Below are 12,098 nucleotides of genomic sequence, written 5' to 3' on the forward strand. Positions count from 1 at the left end.
ATTGAGTGATTTAATATTTATAAAGCACTTTGAAGAAATTTAGCACTTAGCACTAGGTGGTTGTTAATCAATAAATGTAAATAAATCACTCCTTGATGGGTTGGAAGTATATTAGAGTATACAGAGGAATATGCATAAAGTAATAATAACCCATGTTTATTTGCAGTGGTAGGTGTTTTTGCATGTTCATTTGCTGGTTATAATTGTGTACCTTTCCCTGATCCTATGATCTTGTGTACTTCTGAGTTGCTGATGTTGTCCCAGAAACTTCTGTTTCTACTCTTTTCTTTTTGAGTTTGCTACATATTGTAAAACCTGAACATGGCAGATGGTTTACAAGGCCCCATAAGGACTTTTTTCCAATTATGTTTTTATCAGGCAAGCGGCCCTACCGTGATGGGAATAAATGGTTATGGCATTGCTATGAAATTGATATGGTCTGTTCCAGAGGGTTATAGAATTGAACAAACACCGGCCAGAATTATCCTTCTTTTTTTCCAAATATGAAGTTAAAAGAGAGATAAAGAAAGGAAGACTATGTGGTTTTCAGTGTACTTGCCCTCCAGTAGCAATCTAGAATTTATTAGACAGAGGAAGAGATGTATATGAGCCTATTGTCCTGTGTAATGCAAAAATATTCTTTCTTATTCATGTCCATATACAGACTAAAAATGTGGGTGATATATTTAAATAATTCATTAATTTGCTATCTAATTTATCTAAAACACTTTAGGTAAATATCACAACAATTTAAGTTTATTTTTAATTTATATTCTCTGCAAAATAGTTGCATTTGAAAAGGTCAAGACTACTGACCTATAAGTATTAATAATCCTTTCACAATTACCATAGTAATTTGTTCCATATGGCTCTAAAATGTCTCCCAAAGTTGCTGGGTTATCACCTACTGAGAAGTTCAGAAATACCTACTTGATATTTTTTCCAACTGAGAAGCAATTCTGCCTCAATCCCTCAATAGTGCTGAATTGTATATTGAAGTATGTCCTATCAAATCATATCTTTAGTAGCTGTTAAGTATATCTATGATTACCTAACAAGATTATTAATGTATTTCTTCTGCTTTTAATGTATCAGTGATGGTAAAGAAACCATTGTTTTTCTCAGAGTTGTTACTTTTGAGCATTTTTTGAAAATACATGAAGTGCCCAGTTTTCATCAATTTCCTTGGGATACTTACAAATTTACATGATTTACAGAAGAGAGAGAAAGGAAGTGCTATCTTGGTGATAGCACTGAAGTCCAATGTGCTCTTCCTTCCTTCCTTCCTTCCTTCCTTCCTTCCTTCCTTCCTTCCTTCCTTCCTTCCTTCCTTCCTTTTGTTACTGCTTAAATATTTCTGAATCTCATCTTCATGTGAGGGAAACTGGAAGAGTTTCCAGTAAGCAAGCTGACTCCTGGGTGATTCAAGCATTCAGGTAGTGCTGTGACAGACCTTTGGACCTTGGTGAGTCACCAGAAGTAACGAACGTTCAGATCCTGCAATGTAAAGCTAGTCTGGGAACCAACTTGAAAATTAAAGAAACAACTTGAGATAAACAACATTCTTGGTAAGATCAGACTGCTCTTTCTCTCTATAATTTGTATGTCTATTCAACAGTAAATAGAAAAAGAAAAGAAAAGGAAAAGGGAAAAGAAAAATCAAAGCCAAATTAAAATCAGAGGCAATGAATGTAGGAGAGAAAGGTTGGCCTTGAGCATACAGATTCCCACTTTAGCTCCGGAACTGTAATCCTTTAATTGAAGCTTTGCTCTGTTCCTAAGCATTCAAGTGTTACTAACAAATTTCATGAAGTGTCTATTTTGAAAACATAGTTGTTTCAGGCAACAGTGTCTTAAGTAAATTTGTGTTTTAATTGCAAGAAGGTAGAGTATGATTTGAGAGTACCTGAATTAGAAATGTTCTTTTATTCCTTTTCAGGAGCATAAATAAATAAACAGCAATAATGAAAAACCTTCCTTGGAGTATGTAATGAATTGTGGTTAGAGAAGAATTTAAAAATGATTACTTTGTAAGTGTTAACTTAAGACAAGCATTGTGGTAATATAAGGGATATGCCTTTTTATGGGTACTTTACGTATTATACAAAAATTTATGTCACTGTTTTTACAGGTACTAGAAATTAGGAAAAATATTTACTTAGAATAAACTTACTTATTTCAGGATATGTTCATTCATTCATTCATTCAACCTTTTAATGTATTAGCTGTGATGAAGAGACTTTTTCTCATTTTATCCTTTCTACCAGAAATATGAGTTATCTGCTTTTAACTTCATCGTCTCCCTTTAAGGGAAGGCTGGTGGGGCAGATTTGGGGCTTACCAGAATCTCTCCTTACTACCAGGAGCAAACTGCTGGAAAAATAATAAGTAGTTTATGATCAGCACCTTCTGCCTGGCTCTTATTTCCTGTCAAGGCTAAGCTGTGCCCTAGAACCCAGTGGACTTAGTGATGGGGCTTCTGTCCACCCTCAGAGCCGATCTCAGTAATGTTGTTGTGCATAGAGTCAAATGTATTCAGAAGATGATACTCTTTTTCCATGTAGTTATTCAGGGCACAAATGGTTTTGCCAATTCATATAGGGAAGTGAAACCTAAAATTCCAGCTCCTATCTGCTCTTAACATAGGCTGAAGGATCTAGTGCAAATTAAATTACCTACATCAGTGTCTTTTCCATTTAACCTATATATAAATATTTGAACGTGCAGAATCAGATACCCGTAAAATGATGGCATTGGAGTGAGTGATCTCTGAGGTTGATGAGGCCCTGACAATCAGGTGACTATTGAAAGCCCTGGGAAGCGCTTGCTTGAAACTAAAGAACGTGGGCCTTTCTGCTGTATAGAACAAAATGGAACTCAGAGATATAAAGGAAACTGCACTTATTCCTTTACATTTTTTATGAGTTGCTTATAATTAACTTTGCACCTAAATCTGATTGTTTGTACACTTAGAAATTGACAGTCGCAGAAGCTTGCAGTTCTTATTAATCCCTCGGGGAGTCTCAGCGTACACTGATCTTCATATAGACCACAGAAATTTTGAACTTAGAAGATTTGGGTTTAAATGTTGGTTCTTACTGGCTTTGTAGTAAGCTTACTGGAAAGCTACATGTTCTCTTTAAACTCAGTTTTTTTAATGGAAAATATAATCTTTCTCTTTCCCAGGCTGGAGACTGACCTTTCCTGCTGCCTGCTCAGTGTAGTAAACATGGGCTTTCCTTTCACACCTTCTCCAGCTCCTTCCCATTCAATAAGTAGAAAAATGATTCTGAATATTCATATAATTTCTCAGCTTACTCTCCACACTTCTGTGGCAGTTACTCTAGTTGAGATTACTATGACAGTGCACTTGAAATAATATATCAGATTCCTAACAGGCATAAATGCCTTCTATAGCTTTTATTTTTACCCTTGATTTTGGATCTTATTATCTGCTGCCAGCTTAATCTTCTTGAGGGACAGTTCTTATCCTGTAATTTTTATTCTTCAATATCTTTCAATGGATTCTTCATGAACGAAACCCAGACTGAAAGTTTATCTGACACGAGTGTGCCCTGGTATGTCTAATACTAGGTTGACTAGGTTCTGACAATCAATAACCATTTTCTCTGATGTCTCCTCATATTTAAATTAAATTCAGGTTTTGCATTTTTGGCAAAGATACCAGACACTGAGGTTATGATCTTCTCAGCAAACTCTGTCAGAAGTCATTTGATGTTGGTTTATTCCATCACTAAAAATGGTAACTTTGTGAAGGTGATGTCTGTCAGGTTTTTCCACTATAAAGTTACTATATTTCTTTGTGCATAATGAGGATCTTATGAAGATATAATTTGAGAGTATTTAAGTATCTTGTTATTTATTCATATCTTCTGCCCATTTCTTCACTGGGTTGTTTGTTTTTCAGGCATATAGTTTGGTGAGTTCCTTATAGATTCTGGATATTAACCCTTTATCTGATATGTCATTTGCAACTATCTTTTCCCATTCCGTTGGTTGCCTATTAATTTTCTGGGNTATCATACTTTTATCACTAATTTTAGCATCTACTGATAATTCCTGCCTGAAACAATTATTAATGTGGTGTTTGCCAAATGATAATTTTCTACTTCAATCATTCCTTAATCTACAGATACTAGTTAGAAATGTATAGTAAGGAAAAGTTTATGCTTTTCTATCTATCCACTCATTTGTTCATTCATTATATGTATATAAATAATGAATATTATTTTATTTCATTCATCATAATGAATATATAAGTGAATTCATATTTTATTCCTTGGATTATAATCTATCACAATCATTAATGTTCAATTTTCCCAGATTTGGCCTTTGGGAATTCCCTTCAGGTTGGCTCCTTTTTTTTTTTTAATGTTCCCCTCCATCCTTATTTTTAATGCACTTCCATATTTTCTGACACTACAAGATATTTCAGGCTCATCTTGTACTTTCTCTGCCCTAATCCTACCACCAGCTATTTCTCTAAGGACTCACAGTATCCCAGTATTGGAGGATGGTATTTGGACACTAGGTGGGCTCATTGGCATTGATGTATCACAATACTAGTACTCTTGAAAATTCTCAAGGTCATGAAAAACAAAGAAAGTGAATGAAGAGTTCTATATTAAAGGAAGCTAAGGAAACATGACAACTAAATGCAATGTGTGATTTTTACATTGGATCCTGGACCAAAAAACTAACATTATGGGACTTTTGAAGAAATTTGAGTAAGTTTTGTTAAGTTAAATAATATTATATATTTGTATTTTAATTTTAAACATACTTATCTTACTGAGATGGTCAAATCAAAATAACATGATCAGCCACATATAATTGATTTTGAATATCACCCCACATCTGTCAGAATAGCTAACATCAACAACACAAGAAATAAAAGGTGCTGGCGAGGTTATGGAGACAGAGGAAGCCTCTTGCACTGTTGATAGGAATGCAAATTGGTGAAGTCACGCTGGAAAAGGGGATGGAGGTTCCTCAGAAAGTTAGAAATAGAATTACCATATGATCCAGCAATTTCACTACTGAATATTTATCCAAAAATACGAAAGTACTAATTTAAAGGGTTACATGCACCCCTGTGTTTATGACAGCATTACTTACAATAGCCAAGCTATGTAAGCAACCTAAGTGTCTATATACAACAAATGTACATATATATAATAGAATATTACTCAGCCATAAAAAGAATGAAATCTTGCCATTCACAATGGCATGGATAAGGGCCAGAGAGTATAATGCTAAGTGAAATAAGTCAGCCAGAGAAAGGCATGATTTCACTAATATCTGGAATTTAAGAAACAAAGCCCTTGAGAAAAGGGGAGAGAGAGAGTGAGAGAGACCAGAGAGAGGGAGAGGCAAACCAAGAAACTGACTCAACTATAGAGAACAAATTGGTGGTTACCAGAGGGGAGGTAAGTGGGGGATGGGTAAAATACGTTAATGGGGAGGAAGGAGGGCTCTTGTAATGAGTGTCAGTTGATGTATTGAACTGTTGAATCATTAGATTGTACACATGAAACTAATACAACACTGTATGTTAACTAACTGGAATTAAAATAAAAACTTTAAAGAAAGATTCAGATCTCTGAAGAAACTGATCTGAGCTAAGGACAAGATAATTTAGAAATAACTTTACCATTGAGGAATATTGAAATTAATTATTATATATACCAAAAAATATCTAATTAATCTCCTTTTGATGAACATTTACACTGTTTCTATTTTTCATGAAAATATGTAAGGCTGTATTAAACATGTTTGGTACAAACATTTGAAAATCTCCTTGGGATACATTTCTTGAAGTGAGGTTGGTTAAATAATTTATGGTACAGCCATAAGCAATATGAAGTTATTAAAAATTATGTATAGATCAAAATTTGGCAAACTATAGCCTATGGGCCAGATCATTTGTGTCCGTCCAGTTACATTGCCTAAGGCTGTTTGCATACTACAATGCCGAGATAAGAGTTAAGTAACTACAACTGGGTCCATATGGCTGACCACACCTAAAATATTTGTTATCTGGCCCTTTATAGAAAACATTTCTGGGGCACCTGGGTGGCTCAGTCGGTTAAGCGTCTGACTTTGGCTCAGGTCATGATCTCATGGTTCATGGGTTCGAGCCCCACGTCGGGCTCTGTGCTGACAGCTAGCTCAGAGCCTGGAGCCTGCTTCAGATTCTGTGTCTCCCTCTCTCTCTGACCCTCCCCTGCTCATGCTCTCTCTCTCTCTGTCTCTCCCTCTCTCTCAGAAATAAATAAATAAATAAAAAGAAAACATTTCTTAGCCCTGATATAGATTATTAACATGTAGGATAACAATATTGTTGAGTAAGAAGACACATTTTTATTACATATGATATATATAATATATAATAATACAATATAAATCAAATATCCTATTAATTTAAAATTATTTATGGGCAAGAGACTCTACAAGATTGTTCACCAAAATGCATAAGTGGTTAATTTTTAAAATATTCTTATTGATAATTTTCTGCATCCTTTATATTTTCTTAAATGGGCAGTGTAGATTGTGTTCACATTTGAACATTAATTCCTCAAACCACTCTGTTTGGTCTTCTGTGCCCAAACTAGTGAAACAAGACAGAAGTGGTCACAAGGAAGTTTGAATGACACTTTTTAATTTTTAAGTAGGGTGACCACATATGGCAGATTGCCTGGGACACGGCTGTTTCAGCGTAGCCATGTTTTGCTCTTAATTCTATGGGAGTTCTTCCTAAATCAGTACCTCTAACTTTTAAAGCAATGCTTTCTGGATATTTTTAAGATATCTCTAATCTAATTTAATCTGATAATTATCCTTGACACCTCCCCTCTCCTCCATCTTCCATTTCTCCAATCATTCTTGGCTCATTCACCATGTGCTTTTAATTTACCTACCAGACCACAGCCAGAAAACTCACTCTCAAATAGCAATCTAAAAATAATATAGAGAATGCTCACCTCACTCTCTTTAAAATCACTGATTTTTTTTAAAGTATGGTACATGAGCAATCTTTATCAGACCCTCCTGTGTTACATATTAAAAATTTGAGACGAAAAATTTGAATCCCAAAGTCTGGCCTCCATCAGTTACTGAATCAGAATTTATGGGTGATAGAATCCTAGAGTCCTATTCTTAACACCACCAGATGATTTTCATGTGCTCTGTTGTTGGAGAGGTACTTACTGGCCTAGGCCTGTATCAAACATCCCACAATATTTATCAGAGCAGCCAAAACCTTTCATGGTGTGATTCTTACTAACTTCACTAGCCTCATTTCTTGGATTCCCTGACTAAAACCTTACATTCTATTAACATAAATTTCTGCTCTTTCCTGCTCATGCCTTGCTGTTAATCTTCTCTATATCTTTACCATTACCTCTCACTAAAATACATCTCCCTGCTCACTCCACCTGGCCCATTCATAAACATGCCTTGAGTTTTAACTTAGATATCCTCTGCTGCAAGGCTTCCTGGCATCTTCAGCATGGACTGTGCACCAAGGAGCTCTGTCTCCCGAATGTACTACTACTGAGCTCTGTCATCGTGCCTGGCACGTAGTTAATACTCAATAAAGGTTTGGCAAATTGAGTTAATAATAAACTTATATGAAGCTTCTTAGAATATATGGATTCTTTTATTTTTATTGCATAACAAATCACCACAAAACTTGGAGGCTTAAAGTAACAACTTACTTAGATTGTAATTCTGTGGGTTGACAACTTGGCCTGGGATCAGTTGGGTGGTTCTTTTGATACAACGGAGGCTACTCACCTGTCTGTGGTCAGCTGCTGGTCAGCTGGATGGCTTTGCCTCGAGTGGCTTTGGCTGACTGTTGGCTGGAGCAGTGGCAATTTCCACTGGCCCCTTCATCTTATATAGAGAGAGCTAGACTGACCAGGCTTGAGGGGTATTCAGATGGAGGCAGCAGGTTCTGAAAGAGAGAGAGAGAGAGGGAGAGAGGGAGAAGGAGGTGGGAGGAAAAACTGAAAGTTCTTTTGAGGATTATTCTCAGAACTGGCATAAAATCATTTCTGTCACTTCTAATTAGCCAAAGCAAATAACAACACCAGCCCAAATTCATGATGGGCAAATAGATGTCACTTCCTGATTGGAAGCATTGCAATGTATTATGGCCAGTTTTGCAATCTGTTGTGAGGGTCTAATGTATATAAATTCATAATTGTCATTTACAATGTAACTATAAACTGGATTCTAATATTTCATCACTACCATTGCTCTCACCTTATAAATAACCTTACTTCATTTTATCTTCAAACCATTCCATTGCCAAATGTAACTGTTTCTTTTCTGGCTCTGTCACCTAATTCCTCTTCAATTAGCCTGTTTAAGAGTACCCTTTGTATCTATTAATGAGCAATATAAATAAGCATGCCCCATTTAATTACTTGGATTTGGTTAAGTCTTAAAATGAAGCCAACATTCACAGGCGCATTAAACTACAGACTCTAAGTATGAGGATGGACATGCTGCCAATCAGAAAAAATACCTTTCTTGTATCCTTGAATGTTACCTTTCATTTTCAGCTTTACAGCCTTAAAAATTTGACAATACCTAGCTTTCATTCTGTCATATCAGTTGACCGATTTTCCGTTTTGGAAGTGCTATTCATTTTTCTGCCTACTAGAGGGGCTCTTCACCACTAAAAAGAGCTTTCCTTAAAGGGCAAAGCCATCCAAGGTCAAGTCTGTTGGCCTCTTTACTGGTTAAGGTGGGTTATGCTCTGACTTAGAGCTTATGCTCTGAACCCTAGCATTAATTATTAGAGTCTGCACCTTCCTGTCCTGATTTCCATGGTTAGTCTGGGAACTTTAACTTTATTGGCATTTAATTTCATTTTCTCACCAGACCTTAGAAGGAAATACAGCAATATCTGATATTTGCAAATAATGTGAGACATGAGAAGGGCATGGAAATTATTAAATAGGCTTTTGAGTTTCCTACCCCAGGGACTTATTTTTGGCCTTATTGCATCTCTAATTTTCCTCTTCATGGATTCTGAATTAAACTCTCAGCAGCTTTAATTTTTTTTCTTTAACACAAGAATGGATTTTTTTGCAAGCTCTTGGGAACTGGACACTTCTGTTTCCAAGAAGCAGCAGAATTTCTTTCTTATTTTTCAAGACACTTTGGTCACGGTGCTCCCCTGTCCGTGGCCTCACCGAAGCTTAGCATCCAAGCCTGTCATTCACCAAGGGGAAAAAGTCACAGAATTTGCTTTGTGACTTGGGATATATGGAATGTAAGTGTGTGTTACGAACTTAACGCATAAAGCTGCTACTTTTGATACAGTCTGGCTCATGGAGAGATGGGATTTAGCTGCTTATAATGAGAATTTGATGTGACTGGAAATTGTACAGAAGCATCTTTTTATTGAAGGTGGTGAGCTTTATAACAATCATTTAGTGCCAGAAGTTATTGTTTTTCATATTACTTTTCAACTGTAAAACCTTTCAGAGCCTTATAAGACAATCCTTGTCCCTGTTCAAGCAACAAAAAACTTGGTAACTTTTTCTTTACATCCACATGAAGAATAACATAGTAACATTCTCCCACCCCCTTCTTAAAGATTTGACTCAGATGTTCTTTATGTTAAAGGTCTTATTTGTCCCTTTCTGGGTCAGAACTGTCCTCTGATGAAATCTCATTTTCCCTCTTTTTGTCCCCTGTGAGAATGTCAAGGAAAAGAAGAAAAGAGAAAAGAGAAGGGGGAAAAAAAAAAAGAAATCTAGACATGATGCTGGAGTCTTAAAATATACATAAAATTTTTTTGAATAAAAAAGATATTTCTTAGACTTTAGTTAGAATATTTCTTATAACATATGCATAAATAAGCATTTCAGTTGTTACAGATCTTTAGAAGATGCTGAGTACCAACAAATCTTGAATCAGATATTTGAATTCAAGTTAGAGGAAAAGCATTCTATTTGTTGCTCTATTTACAAATCAACTTTAGCAACATTCATATAAACTTTCTCATTCAGTTTTTTCATTTATAAAATGGGTATCCAAGTGAAAAAAAATTGTGAGTTGATTTCTGTTTCAGAGGTATATTTCTTTTATCTCAGCTCAGGTGCCTTTTTTAAATTTTTTTTTAATGTTTTATTTATTTCTAGGAGAGAGAGAGACAGCGTGAGCAGGGGAGGGTCAGAGAGAGAGGGAGTCACAGACTGAAACAGGCTCCAGGCTCTGAGCTGGCTGTCAGCACAGAGCCTGATGCGGGGCTCGAACCCATGAACCGCGAGATCATGACCTAAGCGAAAGTCGGACGCTTAACCGACTAAGCCACCCAGGCGCCCCATCAGGTGCCGTTTTTAAACAGTAGTATACTCTTTCTAACCAGATAATATATTTAGAAAAATTAGTGACTAAAGATTTGTAAATTTAAAAAAATAATAATATTTATTTTTGAGAGACAGAGCGCTAGCAGGGGAGGGGCAAAGGGAGAGAGACATACAGAACCCAAAGCAGTCTCTAGGTTCTGAGCTGTCAGCACAGAGACTGACATGGGGCTCAGATCCACAAGCCACGAGATCATGATCTGAGCCAAAGTTGGACGCTTAACCGACAGAGCCACCGAGGCGCCCCATGTAAACAAAAAAAAAAAATGTATTTATATGCTTTGGTCTTTTACCAGAACTGAGAAAATATTTTAAGTTCTAATCTTCTACCAATGTGTGAGTTATGTCATAGTGAGTTTTGTCTTCCTTTATATATCCTGGTGAATTTCAGTGTGGTCTTAACTAGGTATTTTTTTCTGGTTTGGCAACTGTTCCCTGTAGGAAGACAGGTAATATGAAAAGGGTCACTTCAGTTTGTACCAAATGACAGGAAAGGTTTTACCAACCTGTGTGAGACTGATTTTTAAAAATCAATACCAGCATTTATGTGCTTTCAGGATTAAGAAGATCTTAAATTCCATAGACAGGGCTGGCTTCCCTGTACCCGTGAACCCTCACCACTGGGGAAGAGAGGACAGGTCGGGTTTGTCATCCTCATGGGGGGACTTAGTGTGCGTAGACAGAAGGGCTTTCAGAAGAGGTCTTGCAAACTGCAGTCTCGTGATGTTGAGGATTAGCAGTTGCCAACACGCTTCTGTGGCCATCTTCATAGAGAAAATGAGGCTCTGCAAACCCCATTTTGTGAAATTAGAGGAGAAATATGTCTTTACTTGTATTTCCTGCTGCTCCTCTGATGTGATGTCATGAGATGTGAAAACACTGTGGGGAGTCCTGTCCTTGAACACCACGGAGGTGTCACCAGGCAAATTGATGAACAGAGTGACAGCCACCCACATCCTGCTGTAGACTTTTATTTTAATGTGTATACAAGTATCTCTGTGAGTTAAATGTATATGAACAACCCAAAACTTCTTCAATATATAATGTAGAGAACAAGAGCAAGTGGTAATAAAGGATAATTCAAGAGCTTTGCTTTCTCATTATTTTTAGTGTACTTTTAACAAAATACTCAATTTTTCTAGAGAGTTTAAAGTTAATGCCAGGTCTAGGTAAACTAGTTCCATAATTAATACATGTATTGAATTATCATGGCTTTGTTTATAAAAGGCTATCATTACAAGTTTCGATACATATAGATGTGTACTTGATACTCTAGGATTAAATCACAATATTGATAAAAAAAATTATGCATATGATTTTACTATTTGCAAGCCTGTTCCATATGGAAACACTAAAAGTTGCTTATAATAAGTCATCCTTGCTATTTTATGCTCTTGAATATTATATGCAATTACTCATAAGAATGAGAGGTAAATGCTCTATTTTTAATCTTGGTTCATTAAACACAAGCTACTCATTAAAAACTAACTTTAAAAAAAATTCTCCACAAGCAGCAAAAATAAAACAAGCAAAAACAGTGAAATAAAATTGTAGCAGCACAGCCACCCCGATACCTTATTTTCTCTCAACCCCTAACACACATACTGCATTTCCTCATTCCATTAGAATATATTCATTCCTTACATCCCACCTACTGCAAAAATTTTTGCTTATTGCCAGCTAAATATAAGA

Source organism: Crocuta crocuta, unplaced genomic scaffold (genome assembly GCF_008692635.1).
Source record: "Crocuta crocuta isolate KB4526 unplaced genomic scaffold, BGI_CrCroc_1.0 scaffold112, whole genome shotgun sequence".
NCBI lineage: Eukaryota > Metazoa > Chordata > Mammalia > Carnivora > Hyaenidae > Crocuta > Crocuta crocuta.